At 49.3% G+C, this 22366-nt stretch overlaps 1 protein-coding gene across 4 annotated transcripts in view; it reads left to right on the forward strand.

Moving 5' to 3' along the window:
• CUX1 (cut-like homeobox 1) overlaps positions 1 to 22366 on the forward strand; it is a 238095-nt gene that overhangs the window by 87346 nt on the left and 128383 nt on the right. For 2 of the 4 annotated variants that reach the window (XM_015408030.1, XM_015408031.1), the window contains exon 3: positions 11390 to 11468. The gene's annotated coding sequence lies outside the window, so the exon portion shown is untranslated. Of the gene's footprint in view, positions 1 to 11389; positions 11469 to 22366 lie in introns of those variants that run through there. The other 2 variants (XM_015408027.1, XM_015408028.1) reach the window with 1 other exon arrangement.

Genomic DNA, 22366 nt, shown 5'->3' on the forward strand with positions numbered 1-22366 from the left:
ATGCCCCCAAAGTCCCCCGCTGGGGGTGGAAGATGGACTTGGCAACCCTACTGCTGCAGGAGGCGGAGCCAACCACCAAATGTCAGGGAGTGAGGTTATGCATAACTCGCTAAGTATCTCTTCAATATTTCAGTTAGAAGCTCTGCTTGACAGGATGACTTTTAAAGTGAACATATTTTTTAAAAAACATTTTACTGCATACATAGTAAGATCCTTGCACTGTGGGGGCGGCTGCTGCTGGAGCCACTTTTGAAAACTCTGCACAGCCAATCAGATCTCCAGTGGCCCTGCTGGGCGAAAGCCCCACCCATCCCCGCCCACTTTCCAAAAACACTTGGCTGGCACCAGAAGAGGTGTCAGCAGGTGCCGTGGCACCCACGGGCACCATGTTGGGGAACCCCCGGCACAGTAGATGAAGGGCAGTCGAAGGCCAGGTGTGTGCTGGAGGCTCACGTCTTTGCACGCTGAATATCCCGGCTCAAACCTGAGACATTCTGCAGATAAAAGGCATCCTCTCTGCCACCGAGCTCTGCTCCATCCCCATGGGTCTGAAGTGCCCTCCTGTTGGTGGTGGAAAGTGCCATCAAGTCATGGATGACTTACGACGACCTTTTCTGTTTTCAAGGGAACAGATGCTCAAGAGGAAATTAGATAAGCATCTGGAGCAGAGGTCCATCAGTGGCTGTTAGCCACAAGGTATAGATAGGAACTCTCAGTCTGGGGCAAGGGATGCTCTGTATTCTTGGTGCTTGGAGGGCAACAGTGGGAGGGCTTCTAGTGTCCTGGTCCCACTGCTGGACCTCCTGATGGCTCCTGTGTGACAGAGGGTTGGACGGGATGGGCCACTGGCCTGATCCAACATTGGCTTCTCTTACGTTCTTATATTCTTATATGGTTTGCCATTGCTTGGCCCTGCAGTAGCGGCTCTGGAGTTCCTTGGTGGTCTCCCATCCAAATGCCAACCAGGGCCGACCTTGCTTAGCTTCCAAGATCTGACGAGATCAGACTCACCTGATATTCCATATACCTCAGAACAGTCTTGTCTGCCTGCTTAGTCTGCCTGCTATAAAGAAAATCATTGCCAGTTTTATGAGTTTTGATCAATTATTTGATTACACTTTCCTATGAGTAAAAACAGTTCTGAAGCAAAATGCATATTCTGTTTTTAGTTAATGCACACCCATGTCGTAGCTGTCAGAATAACAGAAGAAGCATTCCCTTGCATTGGAGAGAGGAGGCAGAATGCCTCTTCAAAGACAGCACTTTTTCATCTGCAGCATTGTATCCATACTTCTGTCAACGATATTTTTAAAAGAAATCTGCTACCCAATTAATATGGGGCCCTTTTGTAGTCAATCAGAAGACTGCCAGTTTCACTAAATCAGTTGATGAAACATTACTGCCCTTTGTATTTCTGGTGCTTTCTTGGCTACACCAGCCATGGGGCGCCAAAAAGAAATCTGAACATTAGGAAATGGAGTGTCTGAACCTGCATTTGTGATGTCACTGAGCAGCTATTTTTAAGACTGGGCGAGGATTTCCTGAGGTCATCCGTATTCTTTTCATGTGGCGGAGGATTCACGTCCAAGAGCAACAGAGGAGTTCCGAATTCAGAGCTTGCTGGAGGGCAGATACTCCAAAAAGAACACGATCAGCTGTATGTTTTCAGCACCTACTTTTTCTCCATTCAACATGGCAAGTGGCCTTAAAGGACAAACTGGTCCAGCCATTTTAAAATGTGGAGGCAGCACTTGAAAATATTAAGCCTGTGAGTGAATCTGGTAAGTCCAATGGAGCAGGGAGTAGCCTAAAATTGGATGCGGCTCACCAGGCTTGGAGACCTTTTCCTTTGTGGGTTCCACACTGACCAGCTAGCTCAGAGGTCCCCAGCCTTTTAAAGCCTGTCGGCACTCTTGCAATTCTGTCACACTGTGGTGCGCACCGCCACAGAATCGCTGCCACAGGAGTCAGAGCCAGGCATAAAATAGCTTACCTTCAGTTGCGCAGTACTGATCCTTGTGCTTTGGTGGCAGCTGCGGCCAAAGCAACATTAATAAAAATCTGCACAAACAATCAGATTTCCAGTGGCTATTCAGAGACCTTGCTGGGCAAAAGCTCCATCTTCCAAACAGACTTTGCGGGCGCCAGTGGGCACCATGTTACCCATGGGCACCACATCAGGGACCCCTGAGCAAGCTAATAAACTCCATTAAGAACATAATGATATAGATTCAGAAGTGCACACTTAGCATACAGTCCTAAGCAGAGTTGAAGGCAAGGGTTTTAGAAGAGTGTAGCTCTGCTTAAGGAGCTGTGGTGGCTCAAGTGGTTAAGACGCTGAACTGCAGGCTGTGGAAGGTCAGTAGTTCAGCAGTTCGAGACCCAGGTGCCGCATGATGGAGTGAGCTCCCATCTCTAGTTCCAGCTCCTGCCAACCTAGCAGTTCGAAAGCAAGAAATTGCAAGTAGATAAATAGGTACCACTTCGGTGGGAAGGAAACAGCGTTCCGTGCGCCTTGGTGTTTAGTCATGCTGGCCACATGACCACGGAAACGTCTTCGGACAGCGCTGGCTCTTTGGCTTTGAAACGGAGATGAGCGCCGCAACCCTAGAGTCAGATTCGACTGGCTTTCGAGCAAGGGAACCTTTACCTTTTACCTTTTTAGCTCTGCTTAAGATCATACTTGTACATTCCTCTCAGAGTTCTCCCTTCTTTTCTGGCCACCACCCCTAGCAAATCTCTACCCTTAATTTCTGTGTTTTTTCCCTTCAGCACGAGTTTAAGGGCTTTCATTCTTCAGAGTTCATCTGTTTTCTCAGAGTTTCTAAATGCTAGATCTCTGAATGGAAGGTGACGACATCGTGTCTCTAGAGGCCATGCACATAAATGCATGCACATTAATACCAGGGCATCATGTGATGCTCAGCCTACCATTTCTCATGCTGCAGCCACTGAGGTATAAGAACATAAGAGAAGCCAATGTCGGATCAGGCCAATGGCTCATCCAGTCCAACGCTCTGTCACACAGTGGCCAAAAATACCAGGTGCCATCAGGAGGTCCAGCAGTGGGGCCAGGGAGGGTTTTTTTTAGGGCTGTTGGGTCTTCTCCCCCCCCCCCAGTGTATCTTAAAGAATTAACACACTCCTGGCTTTTGAGTCAGATGACTGCAGAGTAAATCAATACAGTATATAAAAGGCAGAGTAAAGCCTCTGACAATGTATGTTAGTCACATGGTGGGGGTGGGGGATAAGGCTCAGACAGTGATTCTTCACCTGGGGTCCTACAAGCACATTCCCCCTGTGAAACGTTGGAGTGCATGGCCTATGTAAGCACTTTTGCTTAGAGTTCAGGACATACCACCACAGTTGGGAATAAGTGGACCGTGGCAACAGTGACCAATAGTTTTACAATTATTAGTCCAGACCCACAAATTCTTGCACATACAGGAATTCTTAATAATTGGACGGAGGATAATATTGGAAGGAGCTGCCCAGCTGTTGCCGGATATTACAGTAACCAGCATACGAGTTTCTTGTTCCTCTCCACTTCTCCTCTCAGGTACTGAAATCCTGCAGCCTTAGTGTAGTCTCAGTGCCAAAGTGCGAACTATATGCCGCCCTTGTGAGCTCAGAGAACAAGCTGTGGCTTGGAAGATCCCTGGTTCATGTTTCTTTTCTGCCACTGACTCATTGTGGTGGCCACAAGTCAGCTATTCTCTCTTTGCCCTCACCCCCCCCCCCATGGGGGGTGATGATTCTGGCCTAACTTTATAGGCTTGTCCTGAGACTTTCAGTCAGATAAAGAATGTGAAGTGCTGTGGACACTGAAGCACTGTACAAATGTGCTGATGTTTAAAGACTCAAGTTCTGCACATCCGAAAAAACCCAGACCAGATGCCTCTGATTGAAGAAGATTTCTAGGTGACCCACAAGCTTTGGGATGGGTAAAGGCGCTCTCTGTTAAAGAGGTCCTCTCCCTTTCGCTCTGCTTCTCTTCTTGCTCCTATGTAGCCTCGCCACCTTTGTGGAGTACCTACCCCTTCCCCCTCTCCCCTCCAACCCCCAGATTCCTTCTGTTTAAATTTACAAACCTAATTAATCCAATTTCTTTACCGTAGACTCGCTCCGTGATGGCTCAATTAGAGCCGCAGCCGAACTGCGGTTCAATATCCAGGCCAGCTTTTCGTAATTGGAACCACATTTTCTTTCCGAGGAGCTGCAGCTGGTTTGGGTTCTGCTCATGCAGAAAAGGATATAACCTTGCATAACATAGGAAATGAACGGTTGAGAGAGAAGCCAAATTCAATTTCAGTCAGATATTTTGAGGATAAGTCCATGATCTATGGAAGCAGGGGAATGAAAAGTGTGTGTTATGTGGAAAGCGGTGTCTGTGGCAGTCTATTAATCATGGCCGGCCTGGGCGCTTCTTTGCATTAGCGCCGATTTCGAGTACAGAGGCTGGAGATCGGCCAAGCGCTCCAGAAGTTAACCTCTTCGAGACCCGCAGCTGTTTTGCCGTCAAATAAATGTAACATTGCGGTCAGGAGTGATGTAGCACAGGGGGTGGGGCAGGGATGCGGGGAAGCAGGCATCGAGCGAGGCTGTTGCAAATCGCTCCGGATTGTGGAAGTCAGCGGCACACGGTGAAACCCACAGTGCCTTTCCCCCTCTCATTGATTCGGGGCTCTGAGCTTTCGCAGCCTTTTTGATTAAAAGGTCTCCTTCAGCCATTGTAATAAAACCGAAACAATCTGGAGCAAATCTAATATGTCCGCAGGATAATTGATGCCGTGTAACTTCCTCTCAGCAGCAGTGTGCGTCTTGAGGGGAGGAGGGTTGTGAGTTATTTCTGGGGGTAGCCTCTGGCTCTGAGGTTGGGCACGTAGAAGATTTTACTTACATACCCCACGCAGACAGAGATACGCACACCGTACTGTAAGCTACCTCAAGGGCCATTTTAATGGGCCCAAGGCATCATACAAATTGAGATCCCGAGGTTCAGTCTCTGGCATCTCCAGTACAGAATGATCTCCGGTAGCAGATGTTGGGGAAAACCTTTCTCTGCCTGAGACCCCGGACAGCTGTTAGTGTACAAAGTAGACTACGCTAGACTAGATGGCCCAGTCGTATCACTCGACAGGAGGCAGATTCATATCTCCATTCTGGTTAGAAGTTTAACAGTGAGAGGTAGGAGAGAAGCGCACTTATGGGTGTTTGGAGTAAGGAAAGGGGGAATGGGTTAAGAACAACTAGTAGTGTGGGTTTGGACTGGAGGTAGAGATGCCAGCTGTGCTTTGGGAAATACCTGGAGATTCTGGGGGTGGAGCTTGGAGAGGGCGGGGTTTGGGGAGGGGAGGTATCTCAGCATGGCACAATGCCATAGAGTTCACCCTCCAAAGCAGCCAGGGGTACTGATCTCTGTAGTCCGGAAATCAGACGTGAAAGCAGGATAACTCTAGGCCCCACCTGGAGGTGGCAACCCTTGCCAGCGGATGCAAAATGGGTTAAGAATAGGAAACTATATGTTGAGTGTGGAGCAAAAAGGGACTTTCTGTTATAAGATGCAAAGTAGGCCATTCCTTTTCCTTTGGTGGGGGGCATCCATGCAGTGGAGCCTTTTTATAGGAAAGCTCAGGGCTATTTTTGGGCAGGATCGGAGTTCCGGCTGGCTCCTGAGTTGGCCACACCCAACAGCAGAAACTCATTAGCATAATAGGCCACACCCAACAGCAGAAACTCATTAGGATTGGCTACATTAGGGGTGTGTGGCCTAACATGCAAAGGAGTCCCTGCTACAAAAAAGGCCCTGGGTTTTGACAACAAGGTAAACAGAATAAGAAGCAAAAGGTGGGTGTGGCTGGATGAGCACACTTCTGGTAACATGGGGGTGCGGCCTAATATGCTAATGTGCTGTGCTGTCAAGGATGTGGCCTAATAGGTTAATGAGTGTCTGCTGTTGGGTGTGGCCTATTATGCTAATGAGTCCCTGCTGGGCTTTTTCTACAAAAAAAAGCCCTGGGAAAGCTCACCACGAAGTGATGTCCCCCCATATTTTCCTATTGTGAATTGGCTGTGTGGCATAACCCCCCAATCAAATTGCAACCTCTGGAGCCCTGGAAAATAACATTCCCCGTTCCCCTCAGTGATATTTCAAATCACTCTAAGTTGCAGTTTTCTCATGCTGGAGCATTACCAAGATCTGAAGCCCGAGGGAAAATACCACTTTGTGGATTGATCCCCTTTCTACTTCAGCGGTGGTTCTGTGGCTTTGACCCTTAGCCATAGGGAGGGTGCAGGTGGTGGAAAAACCATCCGTTTGTGAGGTGAACGTCCCTCTCTCTCCATTCGGTGTGTTTAGAACAGTCGAGGCCGTAAACCTGCTCCACACTAGCCCGTGTGGCTTTCCGAGAGCTGTGTGGCAATGAAATCCGGAGTTTGTGCGGTGCCAAGCAACACAAGTGTGGTGGGTCACACGCTTCTTTGCTGAAGGATTTGAATGACTCCCAAGTTGAAATGGGTGGAAATTACTTACATTCTGAAATGGGAGGGAAAGTTGGATGTAGTGGAGGTGGTAGTAGAAATGGTGAAGAGTGAAACGCTGGAGGCGGAGTAGCCAATGGAGACTTCTTTGCCTTAGCAAGGGGGGGGGGGAATGTGCTGCTTTCTCCCCCTGTGCAGGAGGGAAAAGGAACTCAGGCCTGCCTTCCTGGCTGCCCTGTGGTATGTGGCATTTGGGAAAGAGCACAGACGTGCAAAAGGATGTTCTGATAAGCTGCGCACGTTGCACTGTGCCAGATATCGGTTATGGTGTTTATAACCTTATATAGAGCCTCTCCGTCTCCAGTTCACTACTGTCTACTGTGACTGGCAGCGGCTTTCCTGGGTCTCAGGCAGAGAAAGGTCTTTTGCAACTCCTGTGGCTTGAGATCGTTGAACTGGAGGTGCCAGGGATTGAGCCCCCAGCCCTCTGTGTGTTTTAACACTCTTAGATGCCCGCTGTGGGCTGTCGAACGGAAGGCAATGTGGGCTGATAATAACCCAAGACCTGGAAACATCTTGATCTTATACATTCTGATCTTACCCTGTTCAGGGCTTTTCTTCACCTTTGGAGGTGTAGTTCTTTAAGAAGACTGGCAGCTCTTTCACATTTGCTCTGCTGATCAGCAGTTCGCAGGGACTGGAATGAGGAGGGGTAGGAGGCTGCAAATGTTAAGGTTGGGTGGAAGTAGATTTTAAGTGGGTAGCATCCAAAGGTATATGTGGTTTATTTCCTGGCCCCGCTCTTTCCTCCTGGCAACCCTGTGCAGCACCCTGTGCAGCTACCCTATGGTCAAACTGTTAGTAAACTCATGCATGATTTTTATGAGTTAGCAACAGGCCTGTAGCCAGGATTTTGTGGCTTGTGGGGCAATTTTTTTTCCTGGTGGGACTGCCATTATCTACCATTATTTTTCTGCCTTTCTGTAAACAACTGTACTTAGACTTCACCATCCAACCGAGCAGCAGAGGAAGGAAGAAGGGAAGGGAGTCCCAGGGAAATTGACTCAACACCCCCCCACATGCATGCCTTCCCCCCCCCCCAATGCCTTCCCTCCTTTCTCCCTGTTTTGTTCCAGCCAGCCAAATGGGGGGGGGGGACCACTCCACTGCAAGTGCAAAAAATAATTTAATAATTAAATAATTTAAAAAGCATTTTTTGAAGGAAATCTTGTGGGGCCGGCCCTTCAAGGAAGGGGGCGGAGCCCTGAATAGCCCATCATAGCTATAGGCTAGGTTAGCAATGATGCAAACCCTTCCTTGAAACCAAAAGGACTAAACTGGGGCTGTTGCACTTCAGTCGCATTATGAGAAGACCAGAGTCACTTGAAAAGACAATCATGCTAGGACAAGTTGAAGGCAGCAGGAGAAGAGGAAGACCCAGCACGAGGATTGACTCAGTCAAGGAAGCCACAAAGGCCCTCCGTTTGCAAGACTTGAGGAGCAAGGCTGTTCATGAATGGGCATTTCAGAGGGCATTAATTCATAGGGCTGCCATGTCAGAAGCGACTTGGCGGTACTTAACAAATGCACAATTATGTGAACCTGGCCCAGACTGTCTCACCACCCAGGTTCTGAACTGGTAAAGTTTTGTTAAAATCCCGTGCATACCTGATTTCTCTTTAAGAGTCAACTGATTTGATGGGCACAAGTTTTACACTCTCGCGGCCACGTGGAGAAATTTGACTCCTAGCAGCCAAAGCTATACGTTGGCTCGGTCTCCCCACAAGTTGCCATGTCCATGTGTTGCTATACATCCCCCTCTTTAAAACCATCACTCCAGACTGAGTTATTCTGCACGTGCTAATTTTTAATTCACTTGACAAGTCAGATGGATGCTGGTGTCACGTCCCCGGCCCCGAAATAAATAAATAAATAAAGGTGCCTGGCCCATTAGCTCATGATGTCGGTTTCGCTGCTAGCGTTAAAAGCAAGGAGGTGCATTTATTGATCTAGGCACAGCCGATATCTTACCTGTCCAGTAAGTGCTACATAATGGTTTAGGCCGAGCATGGGTTGTTTATCACCAGGCTGTTAAGGATGTATCACTTCCCAAGCTGACCTGTTAATGGCTTGGATGAGTGACGGACCCATCTTCGAAAGCAGCTGCCTTGTCTCTCTCAGTGTTAACAATGCTTCCTACAACCCACACAGGCTCACATTGCAGGCTCACTTTCCCCCACATGCAGTGGCGCAGCCTGGGAAGAAAGAACATGTGATGCTGCCTTTGAAGTTGGACCCCTGGCCCAGTATCCGTTCTGAAAAGGGGATGCTGTCCAAGGTTTCGGCTTGAAATCTTTGCCAGCCCTTCCTCCTGAAAAACTCTTAACTTTGGGGTTCTGGGGGGATTTGCAGGTGTTCGGCCCTTGAGCCATGCTTTCTCTGCCAACCCGGGAGGGTTGGTTTCCACTTCTGACTTTATAATGTTCTTCGGAGCAGTTTCACAATGGCGCGAAATTAAAACACAGACAATAGTGGTTTATTGATTGATTTGATTTGTAGCCCACCGTCTCAAGCCGATACTAATGCTTCGTAGTTTTTCTTACAGTGCTTTCAGTGTTCACAGCGCTCTGTACATATTTAGCTTTTTGCAGTCCTCACAAAGGCCCCGCCAGATAGGCCAGCTAGTTATCCCTGGTTTGCACCTGGGACGGCTGAGCAGCTCGCTGAGGTGAGATCCGAACCGGCACCCTCACGGAACTCCTTCTCTTTGCTGCTAGGCTCTCCTCATTCTGCCAATCTCGGGTGCCCAGTTTAAGGGCAGGGGAAAGAGGTCAGGAGTAGCCACATTGGTTCTGAGGCCAGAGGGGAGCTACAGAGCATATGGCAGTAGAGGAGCAGGTGCATCCAGACTGGGCTACAAGAAGGGGGAATCTTGGAGACAGCTTTTCAGCTCAGGTGGACGGCTTGCCTAGTTTAAAATGGCAGCCATTTGAGGCATGGAGAACAGAAGACATAGTGGCAGGAACGGCCACAAGCATCACTGCAGTATTGGCATGCGTACGCCAGGCTCTGTGTGTGTGTTTGTGTGTTTAATTTGACAGGTGATGTTTTTTGTTTAGCACCCCAAGAGCCTCAGCCTTCCCCCTCCCCAATGATGTTTCTAGTCCTCATGGTGTGTTCTAAGACCAATGAAAACCTCTGGGCAACATCTGGTTAGAACCTAGTGAGGAAACAGGGAAGGCACTCCAGGCCAGGATTTTATTTTATTTTTTAAAGTTCCCTGTACTCTTTTTCCTCTTGAAGAGCTTCCTATCTGTTTATTTTGATCCACAATGCAGCATCATTCACATTTCTCCATCGCCAGCTCCAGCTGAGATGCAGTTTGGTTCAGCACAGGCCGTTCTTGGGAAACTTTCCCTTCAGGATCGCATGATCTAGGGGACCGTGGAATGCAGATGCCGGTCCGTGAGGTGATCCCATGTGCGATTGATGGGAGTGCGGAGACCGAGATCGGCCCTGCCCACTTGGCTATGTGTGCACACAACCCCTACTTGTGTGAGACCACCTTATAGAAAAGTGGCTGAGCCCAAAGGGCTCGGCATGGGTCCGGGGGAGATGTGGGTTGTATTTGAAGTTGACAGTTTAATGTTGAAATGTTTCATGCTTAAAAGAGTCTGAGTTGTAGCTAACTTCTTCTTCTTCTTTTTTTTGCCTACCATTTCTTGGTTTTTTTACTTTCTCTGGATGGAGCTTTTCTACATAGAAGAAGCCATTTCACTCCTAAAACTATACTCATGTTTTTAGAATTCAGAGCTAAGTCAGCTCAGAATGCTTGTGCAGACAAAACAACACTAGTCTGGTGCAAGGGTGCCCAATGTGCAAGGGTGCCCAAGGGTGCCCACCAGCACCATTCATCTTTTCTTTCTAACCTGAAAATCCTCTTTAGCCTCTCCCCATAGGAATAATGGACAACCCCGTAATCAAGGTCATAGGCTGCAAGCCATGGCCCCCGTACAAATGGAAGAGGTTGTGGTGTATTCTGTGCCTTTTAAAATATAGTAGAGTGAGAAGCTAGTGCCATACGTTTGCGATCTCTTGGTGGGGGCTTTTCCAGTGAGGTCTTTACAACTTGCTGAAATCCACAGGTGGGACTGAGAATGAAGGTGGACGAACTATGGAACCAGTCGTGCAGTGTGAGGTGAAACTGGGCAGAAATGTATAGCCAGGAGTCTTACCAAATACACTGCAAAATATCTGTCTTTAATATATTTTTTTTGATGCCTGTTAAGCTGAGCTGCAGAACGTCCAGGAGTCTTTCTTCCTGGGTGCCTTGACATTCAGAAGGCCCGTGTGGCCTATGAATATTGGACCTGAGTCTGCCATGGGTCTTGTGGAGGGGATCCCAAATAGGGACTCACCATATGCACCATATGCACTCCCTGCAAGGGAGCTGCAGGGAGGTCGGCTGAGGAAGCCACCTGATGCCGATTGCCCAGAGCGGATCAGGTGATGCTGCTTGACCCCTTTCAAGGCTTCAGGGTCAGGTGGCTAGGAAACTCTGCCCCTTGCTGTCTGTCGATGCAGGCCATTGCTTCAGCCGCCTCCCCCTCTGAACAGGAGCCCAGTTCCGCTTGGGCCTAGAAATTGGATGCTGATGCTTGGAGCCCGGAGAGCGAGGCAGTATTTTTTCCAGCCCTACCATTAGCCTGCTGCACAGAGCTCAGCTTCCCATTTCAAACGAGAAATGAACTGGCTTCCCCAGTGATGTTTATACAGTCATAAATCCAGCCCCTCTGGCGTGTTGCATAGTGTCGTGAGTCAGTCGACAGGATGGCGCTTTTTTTTTTGCCTTCTAAAGTTGATCTGAGACTCACCCTCTTTCTTCTCCCACCCCTTTTCGCTTTTTCAGATTGATGCGTTGGGTAAAAGAAGTAAAGAAGCAGAGGCAGCATTCCTGAATGTCTACAAGAGATTAATCGATGTTCCAGGTATGCGGACTTATTGTTCTGTTCCAAAAAAAAAAAGCAAATGTAGCCCTGTGTCCCAGCCAGTGGGCGTCTTCTCCTTCTGCCGGTCGTTTGGCTGTGGCATTTTGAGTAGCATTTTCGTTGCACCAATTGCCGTGCCACGACACTTTTCTGAAGGGGGGGAATTACAAGTGCGGTATACTGGCCTGGCATCTCAGACAACAGTCTGAAGCTACCTTTCTAATGACTGCAGGGATTGTATTGCACCTTCAATTTGTTTCCGAAGCAAACCACTTCAGCTTTGGATCAGTGTTCCCTCTAAGCTGAGTTAGTGTGAGCTAGCTCACAGTTTTTTAGCCCCTGGCTCACACATTTTTTGTCTTAGCTCAGGAAGGATGGCTCCAGAGCTAGCTAATTTATGCAGTAGCCAAATCGCTCGCCCGCAGCTTTAATGCCCGTAGCTCACAAAGTAGAATTTGTGCTCACAAGACTCCACAGCTTAGAGGGAACATTGCTTTGGATGTGGATGCGTTCATTTGTTTGGTTGGTGGCGGTGGTGGAAAGTGTTGTCCAGTCTCAGCAGACGTACGGCGACCCCATATGGTTTTCAAGGCAAGAGACAGGCAAAGGTGTTTTGCCATTGCCTGCCTCTGCAGAGCAACCCTGGACCTCCTTGGTAGTCTCCCATCCGAGTAGTAACCAGGGCTGGCCCTGCTTAGCTTCCTGGAAGGTTCATGGGAAACATTGTCAAAAATAGGCTGCATGCAGAAATGCTAGGGCTGCCAAATCCCCCCGGGGGGCAGATTTCCCCCCGCTTTGGAGGTCCGATTTCCGCCCCCGTGGAATCGGCCCCCGGGGGAAACCCCACCCCTGCGTGCACGTCACAGGAAAGTGACGTGGGGACGCTGGGGGCGGGGCACAGCCATTTGAGGGGAAAACTCTATGTTTTCCCCTCAAATGGCTGTGCCCCGCCCCCAGCGTCCCCGGCGTCATGACGTCACTTCCCTGTGACGTGCATGCTGCCGGGAGCCAGCACAAAGTCCCCCGCCAGCAGAGGTAAGTCAATTTGGCAACCCTAAGGAATGCCCACAAGTAACTGGCAGCCACACACCTGCTTCCTTCCAGAGTTTAGGTGCAGATGTGATCAGGAATCATAAGAACTGGCCATCTGAGGGCCGATTCCTTTGCTGGATTCTCCATCACCAGGCTGGCTTTTATTTCTTTTGATTTACTCATTTCCTTTATTTATAGTCTTTTCTTACTAACAGGATACTTGGTGCAAAACAGTGTCATCAAAGAGCACCAAAGCTCTAATAAGCAAGGCAATAGGTCCAAGATTACAAAGAGTGCAAAAAAATCAGACATGCTATGCAGAAAATGGAATTACAAAAATGAAAAAGAAAAAAAAAGAGAGTGATCAGTTGTAATTCTGGGAGAACTGTAGGTTCCACCTGGAGATTGGTGACTGTGCTGATGCCCCTCTAGTGCTTACACATAGTGCAAGCTGCTTGTGGGTACAGACTCAGCCGGTTGGCTCCTGTCCAGGAATAAGGGTAGTGTTGCCGCCTCAGACATGTGGGTGCTTTTGGACTCTTCTTTCCCCCAATTGCAGCTGACTTGCCACTTCCAATACGCCTCCAAATATTTACCTGCACTTTTTGTTCCAAACATGTATTGTTTTGGATGTCCTTGGGCTGCTGTGCGCTGACAAAGCCATCGCCGTGATGCTGCAGGGGGGCGCCTGTTGAGGACAAAGCCTCCCTGGTGGCGCGTCGAGAGGCACAGTTTTCTATTGGGCCTCAAAGAGGGCTGCGTCATAATTGCACCTCGTGCCTTAACTCCCTGCTTCTTAAAGGAAGCGTGTGTTCCTGTCTTCGGCAATAGTGTATAAATAGGGCACCCATTTTAATCTTGCCTGTAAAAAAATGTATCTCTGCTGAAACATCATCGCTTTTATGTTCTATAATGGATTCAGCTGAATTCAAGGTTTCTCTCCTCCCACCCCTCCTAAACAGGGCTCCAAGAAACTGCCAGTTTCAAAACGTATTTATAAGTAAACGGCTTACTAATTTATAAAGAGTAGCCTTCCTTCCTTCCTTCCTTCCTTCCTTCCTTCCTTCCTTCCTTCCTTCCTTCCTTCCTTCCTTCCTTCCTTCCTTCCTTTCCCTCTCAACTGGCAAACACTGCCAGGAGCCAGTTTGGTGTAGTGGTTAAGTATGCGGACTCTAATCTGTGAGAACCGGGTTTGATTCCCCACTCCTCCACTTGCACCTGGCTGGATGACCGTGGGCAAGCCATAATTCTGCCACAGCTGTTCTTGAAAAAGAGCAGTTTCTGCCAGAGTTCTCTCAGCCCCACCTACCTCACAGGGTGTCTGTTGTGGGGAGGGGAAGGAAAAGGAGTTTGTAAGCCGCTCTGAGATACCTTTGGGTAGTGAAGGGCGGGGTATAAATCCAATCTCTTCTCTTCTTCTGCTCTTGTTACTCATCCTGGAATAGGAGAAATGTGGTTGTATTTACCTGATATCCAAGGAACCTCACTGTGCAGATAGAGATGAAAGGTGGAGGAGACCAGGGCACTATCCCAGTACAAGTTCCATTCAAATGGATGCCAGTTGAGCGCCGCCATGAGCCAGTTGCCACAGCAGTGGGTTACTGGAAGGTTTGGGGAAAGGACTAAGATTTGAAAACTACTGTGAGTTGAACCAAAAGTAAAGATTCCATCCGTCAGTCATAGGTCCCTGGGGGTTTCCGGCACATCACCCCTAAAGGATGCCCTCTCTACAGCACAGGGAAGGACATTCTTGGCTACTAAAGAGAATCTGCATCTTAGACCAGACTTCTGCAGGTTGCCTCAATGACAACCATTGCATTTTGCATATGCGTTTATTCATTTATATCCTGCTTTTCTCCCCAGTTGAGACTCAAAACAGCTGTAGAACATTGTTCTCCCCTCCTCCATTTTCTCATGACAACCACCCTGTGAGGTAGGCCAGGCTGAAAGTTTGTGATGGGCCCAAGATCACCCAGCAAGCTTCCTTCGTAGAACTGGGGATTCGAGCCCGGCTCTTGCAGGACCCTCATCTGACACTCTGTCCGCTACACCATGCCAGCTCTACACTATTGCCAGAAAAGGAGTTGTGAATTTAGATTCTGGATTTGCTGGCCGTATGTCTCTCCCGCCGCATTAAGTGGCAACACATATTTCAAATACAAAACAGCAGCCAGAGTGGGAGGCGGGTGGCAGCTGATCCTGTGAGCCAGGGCCTCGAACCTCTGCCCAGAAGTCCAGCCCCGATTGACCATTCTTTCCATTATATGAGTTGCTGTGGATTTGAATCCCAAGCTGTTCAGGGAGGTGATTCGGCAGAAAACTGGGGTTTAAATATTTCTCTGAAAAATGATCAAGATCGCTTTCTGATGGGTTGTCTCCTGCAGCAGTTTATCCTGGTGATAGGACTCTGTTCTCTGTGCCAAAAAATCGGGGCTCTGGAGTCAGAAATGAATGTGTAATTTTATTTGTGGGACAGCAGAATGGATTCCGCTTGCCACCAGCTCACATGTTGAAAGAATAACGGAGATTGGTGTGTTTTAGCAAGAGAGGCGATGATAGAAGGGCCCTCAGCAGAGACATGATGGATGCTTCCATAAACCTAAAGCTGATCTGTTTTTGGTTTCTGCATCCCACCTGTGTTTGAAATGCATACTAGCGGTCTGCGTTTTGGCTTTTAGCTATTGGGGGGAAATCTCCCTGAGAATGTGATTGAAAATTCAAGCTTGGCATAGAAGAAATGTTTTAAAAAGGAGTATAAAATGGGAGAGCAGCCCGAGACCTTGTGGAGCCATGGCAGATAATCCAAACAGCACCCTGAGTTGTTGTAAAAACATAGAAATAAAACTAAGGCTTTTGCATACTGTGAACTGCAGTGGAGCAGCGTTCCAAGAGGGGGTGGGGGGGGGAGAGACTGTCTGCAACAGCATGAGATGCAACACAGCAGTGTGTGTGTGGGGGGGGGGGAGTTTATCACATTTTTATCTTGCCCTTCCTCCAAGGAGCCCATGGTGGTATACATCATTTCTTAATTTTGCTCTCACAACAACTCTGTGAAGTAGGCGAGGGTGAGCAAGGTCACAGGTCACCCGTTTGCTTCACAGCTCAGTGGGGATTTGATTCTGGGTCTCCCAGGTCCTACTGTTGACACTCTAGCCATTCTGTGTGATCTCCTGCTCCGTTTGCAAAAGGCCTTGTGCAAGAATGTGTGGAGCCCCCTCCGGCTGCAGGCAGCCCCTGCCCCAACATACATCAGGCCGTTAGGGGCCGATGAGCCATTGAAGCGAATGCAAAATGTCTGGGTGGGGGAATGACTTGTGAGACGACCCCCCCCCCCAATACTGCAGCAAGGGGTGGCCCAAGTCCTGCTCTGGTTGGGTGGAAACCACCACCCCTATGAGCTGTAGGGGTTCCAGCCTCCAGGTTGGGCCTGGAGATCTCCTGGCATTACAACTGATCTCCAGACTATTGGAATCAGTTCCCTGGGAGAAAATGGGACATTCTGCCCTCTGGGACATTCTACCCTCCACCCCAAACCCCACCCTACCCAGGCTCCACCCCAACCCACCCCCAAAATCCCCAGGTATTTCTCAACCCAGAGCTGGCAACCCTAATGCCAGATGAGTCTCCGTGGCGAGTGGTTCCAAAGGGTAATGGCCACCACCAAAAAATGCCCCATCTCTTGTCGTCACCTGCCCCATCTCTGAATCTTAGGGATCACCCTGTAAACATCTTCGGATTCCTGTATAAGCTGAACACTCTGTACACAAAACAAGTGAAATGCACTTCAAACAGGCGATTACTTTCTTTCTGTTTCCCCTCCCTCCTCTGTTCCTTTCTGTTTCACTTGCATGTGACTTCCTTTTTTTTTCTGGAGGCCTGACCACATACAGCCTCCCCTGAGATCCTTCTGGCACGGCATGTTCCAGGGTGTACAAATGCAAAGTGTGATGTCTGTATATAATGCGTGGAATGCGCGGTGAAAACATAAATATGGCTATTGTCTGAAGGGCACACGATGCATATCTGAAATATGAAATCAGTATGTTTAAAGGAGCCTCAGATCGCTTTGGGGTTGACCTATTAGAGAAAGGCCTCACTGAGGCAGTGACCGAGGTGTCCTTAAGCACGGTTTATGGATCCTTCCTGGGAAATACTGTGGCCAAAAGAGGGGGGAGGGGCCTTGACTTTAAAAAGAGCTGGGGCCGTAACTCTTCTGGGTTAGCAGACTCACGTGGAAACAAGGCAAGGTGCAGTTCTCTGCAACAAAATCCTCTAGGCAATGCTGGCTTATTCATTTGCTGGGGAATAATTAATGAAGTAATTATACCGGAAGGCATATGAATATTCAGAAGCCACAATACAATGATAGGAATTATTATTATTATTTTGTCTGAAATGCATTTTCAGCCCTGGAAGCATAAGTAGCTTCGTTATTGTGACACTCGTGCATATTTCTTCCAGCTTGCTTAATGCTTCTTTGTCTCTTTTAACACTTTAAACAGCAGCCCTGTGAGGTAGGTTTAAGGTTAGGTATTTGATTGGAACTAAAAAAGATTTGTCAGTGGATTAATCAAGAATTAATCAAGAGAGCCAGCTTGGTGTAGTGGTTAAGTGCGTGGACTCTAATCTGGGAGAGCCGGGTTTGATTCCCCACTCCTCCACTTGCAGCTGCTGGATGACCTTGGGCAAGCCATAGTTTTGAGAAGAGCTGTCCTTGAAAGAGCAGTTCTTGAAAGAGCTCTCTCAGCTCCACTTACGTCACTGGGTGTCTTTTGTGGGGAGGGGAAGGGGAAGGAGTTTGTAAGCCGCTCTGAGACTCTGAGTGAAGGGCGGGGTATAAATCCAGTCTCCTCCTCCTCCTCCTCCTCTTCTAGAATTAGCTTTATTACAATAAAAAACCTTGACATCCTCAAATTATCTACCTATATTATCTACCAAACCAGAATTGGTTAGTAGTTATAATGAAACTGTGAAATTAATTTTTGGTGAATTTACATGTGCAATCTTTGACAGTGACTTTTGGCATTGTTGAATGTTTTTGCAATGCCCAAGGTTGTAGAACAGTAGGAGGAACTTTTCTTTGCTTCTGTATATGCACCAGATGGCTTCAGGGATAAATGACCGTCACCTAGGGCTCTGAACACTACTTAGGCAGATGTCAGGAGATTGGGGGGGGGTGTGCCTAGGGAGGGTAGAGTTCAGGGAGGATGTGATGTCACTTCCTGTTGATGTTCTAGGAACTTCTCCCCCCAAAAGGCAATAGAAATTAGGGCAAATTCCTAGAGTGTCACTTTGGAGGCCATTTTTAATCTAGCCCCTCACTTTCTCAAAGGCTGAGAGATCAGGGTTGGGAGCAGAGAATTTCCCACTGGGTCTGTGCACTTGGGAAGCCTACCTGCACCCTCCACTGGCTGCAAGGAATCTGATGTTCCTAACTACTTGCTTGGCTTTGGCATCTGAAGGTGCATGGGGAGGGGGGTGGTTTTTGCCTGCCTAGTCTGTTGCTCAGAATGTCTTGAGGGAGGCAGGGATGCTACAACCTCCTTTTGCTTTGCAATGGTGAGGGCGGTATGTTGTGGTCTTTAAAAGAAAGTAATGCATTTTTAAAGGACTTGCCTCCGGGCTCTAACGCCTCCTTCCTGTTCTTTATCGATGCTTCTGCCTCGAAGTTTTCTTGGAATTGGGTAACCCGGCACTTTGCTTGAGACCTGGTTTTTGGGCAAGCAGCCTCTCCGAATGGATTATTTTTAGACCCAAGGAAGCATATTACCAGCGACATAAAATATTAATTGCCTCTGTGGTTCTGCCCGTGTTCCATAACTGGCTGTCTGGCTGTTGTCTGGGTGCTGCAGGTTGGCTGTTGTCTGGGGGGGGAGGGGGAAAGGGAAGGAAGTCCTTTTGTTTTCGCGTCCCGCCTCTTCCCCCCACCCCACCCCAAACTGAAAAACGAATTACAGTTTGGCAAATGGGCGTATTAACAAGATAAATAGAATGCCCAGCCTTGTTGCATTATGGGCACATTACGTGTAGCCCCTGCTTATAATTCCATGCAGACGCTATTGTGCTGTTGGTTACGAGGTATCCAAGTCACACTTGTCCTGCAAGCACATCAGGGGCAGGCCATTCAGCCCCACAGTCCAACGCAGATGCGTCTGAAATTTGCCGAGGCCTCCGGTTTTAGTGCAAATGAATATTTAACAGGCAGACCCCCCCCCCTCTCGTGCAGCAGCTGGGCTTTGATGCAGAAGATCTGCAGAGGGAGGCTTTGAAATGCGTCTGGATCAGTGCCCCGATCTTGTCTAATGAACTCCATTCCATAGTTTCCAGCTCTCTTCCTCTTTCTGTGCTTTGGCAAAAGAGGAGCCCACGATCCCTTTGGTGGAGTTTGGGGAGCACTTTGTAACTCGGTGTGGTTTGGAGTTCGCCTTTTCCAGAATTCCAGTCGGCCGCTGCAGAGTCACTGCCGAGTCGGAAGCACCAGCCCTGCCAAGGCCAGTGCAGCAGTGCTGGCTTCCGGCTCAGGCCTGGGAACGCTGCTCTGTTTGTTAAGCCGCGTGTGTTTCCCTCTCATCCCACTCATAGTTTCGAGCTCTTCAAATGCTTGAGCTTGGGGTGGGGTGGGGGGGATGGTTTCCCGCAGCAGCCTCTTACAGTTTAATTCGGGCAAGGAGGAGGCCAGACCAGCATATGAGCTGGCGGGTGACATTTCATTTATTTACTTAGTTTGTACCTCGTTTTTCTCCTTAGTGGGGGCCCAAAGTGGCATTCTGCTCTTCTCCATTATATTCTCACAACAACCTTATAAAGTAGGTTAGGCTGAGTATGTGTGACTGGCCCAAGGTCACCCAGTGAGTTTCCATGGCAGAGTGGGGATTCCAACCTGGCTTTCCCAGCTCCTGCTCCAACACTGTAACCACTACACCATGTCTAGCATTGCCAGGTCCCGCCCCCGGCCACTTGGGAATGGGGGGTAGGGTTGCCAGATCCAGGTTGGGAAACTCTTAGAGATTTGGGGATGGAGCCTGGGGAGGGTAGGGACCTCAGTGGGGTGCAATGCCATAGAGTCCACCCCACAAAGCATCCATTTTCTCCAGGGGAACTGATTCCAGGGGATTCCCAGGCCCCACCCGGAGGCTGGCATCTGTAACTTCACCAGTAGTGTTATGATTTGGTAACCTGAAATCAGCAGGGATGATCTGACTTCAGTTCAAGATGAACAAGCCTGCAAGATTGGCAACAGCATGTTGTGGGCATCCTAGGAACCTTTAGAGTTCTTGGGAAAGCCATCTTGGGTCCAAGTAGGTTTAGTAGCTCATAGCTTTGTTTCCGTCCCTTTCCTGCTCTGTACAACTTTCCCTTCCTGTCTGCAGGCGTTGGCCTAGTTGTTATGAATGGGAGAAGAGGAAGCAGAAACTCCTGTTTTTAGACATCACACCACATCATACTCCACTAGAGTTGCCAGCAGGAAGCTCACCCATTCCCCCCCCCCTCGATGGAGCCTTGCCCATTGAGGCCCTGATGACGCCATTTCCAGAGTGACTGGAAGTGACATCCATCACTGCCCTGACTCTGCCAGTGCCCCCCCCCCCCGTTTTCTCCCACCAGACGCGTGTGTGTGATGTTGTGTGTGAGACACACTGGAAGGCAGGATGGGACTGGGTGTGACGGGGAGGGGTGGGGGGGGGGGGGGGGGGAGCCTGTATGGTGGGTGGTGGATATGCACTCGTACAGGTGTCTAAGAGGGCTAGCATATCAGGGAGGAGTTTAAGTGAGCACCTGACTCCCCTGACAAGTGAGTTTTCTAGACGCAGGGTGTCAAGCTCCGTCTGTGGCCCGGGAGCTGACCCGCCCGTGGTCTGGCTTCCCACCAGGGCGGACGGTCCTGGGAGTTGGAGGGAGTTCGTTAAGGAGGAGTTTGCTGTGGGACTCAGATAGGCAGGGGACGGGTTTAATGTCACCCTTAAGTCCCTCTGCCGGCGTGCACAGGACACCTCTCGTTCTCCCTCTCTCTCTTGCTCTCCATTTCTCTCAGCTCAGTTTCTCCTCCCCGGCCCCTCTGCATCTCTCTCCTTTTATTTCCCCTTCTCCACTCCCAGCACCGCCTGTGTTTCCCTCCCCCTCTACTCCCAATCTGGCCCCGCCCCCGGTGATAAGCCCAGACGCCGTCACAGGTGTGCCGGCGGCGGTTCTGTCGGCCCAGGGGCTGTGCCACCGGCACCGCCGCCTGGGCTCCTCGTCGTGTCCACTCTCAGCTCTCCCTCCACGACACTGCTTGCTGGGGTGGGGTTCCGGGGTGAACGCTCCAGGGGCTGTGCTCTGCCGACACTACTGCAACTTTCTGGGTCGCCAAAGGTTGTCTCTCCTGGGGCGTTGAGGAGCCGGGCTGCGGCTCCACCGGTTGCCATGGCGTCGTGGTTTCTCCACTCCTCTGCTGGTTCCTGGGTGAGTTGGGCGGTTGGAGCGTCTCTGGGGGGGTGGGGTATACATCCCGTGGCCACTGATCCGGGACACAGGGATTTCTTAGAACTTGTTTATGTTTTGGTATGGAGGAGCCTTCAGTCTTTCAAAGCTCAGGTGCCGTCTGAAGGAGCACGGACCAGATGCTGCTTTGCCACCTCTGTGCTCGCTGGGCCTCTGTTCAATGAGGCACCTCCACATGAATCTAATTCTGCTCCTTGTTCTGCCCCTCCTGGTTCTTCCTGTCCTTTCCTGACTTGGTAGGACATTCCTAGCTCCATGCCCAGCTCTGCTTGCTGTCCTGCCCTCTCCTCACCTGTCTGGAATGAGTCTTTAGGACTGACCTGTGCAATTTTGGCATTTTACGGAAATTGTTTTATGAATGATTTTAATTGTATTTGTATGTCGTTTATGTAAGCCGCCCTGAGCCTGCTTTGGCGGGGAGGGCGGGGTATAAATTGAATAAATAGATAGATACATAAAATAAATAAGTTTTTCTGACTAGTGATCTGTCAGTGGAAGGCTGCATCCCCAGCAGTCCTTTTCAATCCAAGCGGGTCAGGAGTCTGCAGGGGAGACGAAAGGAGACAAAATCCCCTGTCTCTTCCGTCAGCTCAAGGCCCCTGAGAGGGAGAAAGGAAGAAGGTGAATTCATGCCCTCCCTACTAACAATATCTTGACCCATATAGGTCAAGTTGGACTGCTGAAGGGAGGGGAATGTGGGAAGGAAAGTTCCTTAATCCTCAAAACCTTCTGCTGACAGATTGGAGGATCCAACCTACTGCTTTTGAGCCTGCTTTGGCGGGCAGGGGAGGGTATAAACCAAATAAATAAATAAATATTTGGCATGCCCATCAGCTTGCATCGTTGGCCTCACCCTGCAGAGGAGGATACAGAGTGCTTGCAGTCCATGATACCCGACACTTCTTACTATCCTTGTCTCCTTGACTTTCCTCTGATAGGGGGCATAGCTCAGTAACAGATCACCTGTATGGGATACAGAAAGTGACATAGATAATACCAGGTAATCTTCAATTGAGAGACAACAGCAGCTGTTTGGGTTGGCCTCAAGGAACTGCTGTCCATTGGACCCAGCTGGGATGGACGAACTGGTTGATCGGGTTTGGTAGAATACAGCTTCATGCTTTCTGAAGGGCTGTGTAGCTCAGTGCTTGAGCACATGCTTTGCATGCAGACAAGATCCTTTGGGTGAGACCCTGGAGAGCCACTGCCAGTCAAAACATCCAGTACTGGACCTGCTGGACCAATGGCTTAGCTCGATAGGTGGAAGTTCCTATTTTCCTGTTGAGTATATTGCAATTGTATGTGTGCGCCTGCACAATGGTTTTCTTTGAGAAGGGCGTGCAGTCTGTACTGTGGAACTGGAGCTCTGCATCTTAGGGTTCCCA

The sequence above is a fragment of the Gekko japonicus genome, unplaced genomic scaffold (genome assembly GCF_001447785.1).
Source record: "Gekko japonicus isolate JY-2015 unplaced genomic scaffold, Gekko_japonicus_V1.1 scaffold1, whole genome shotgun sequence".
NCBI lineage: Eukaryota > Metazoa > Chordata > Lepidosauria > Squamata > Gekkonidae > Gekko > Gekko japonicus.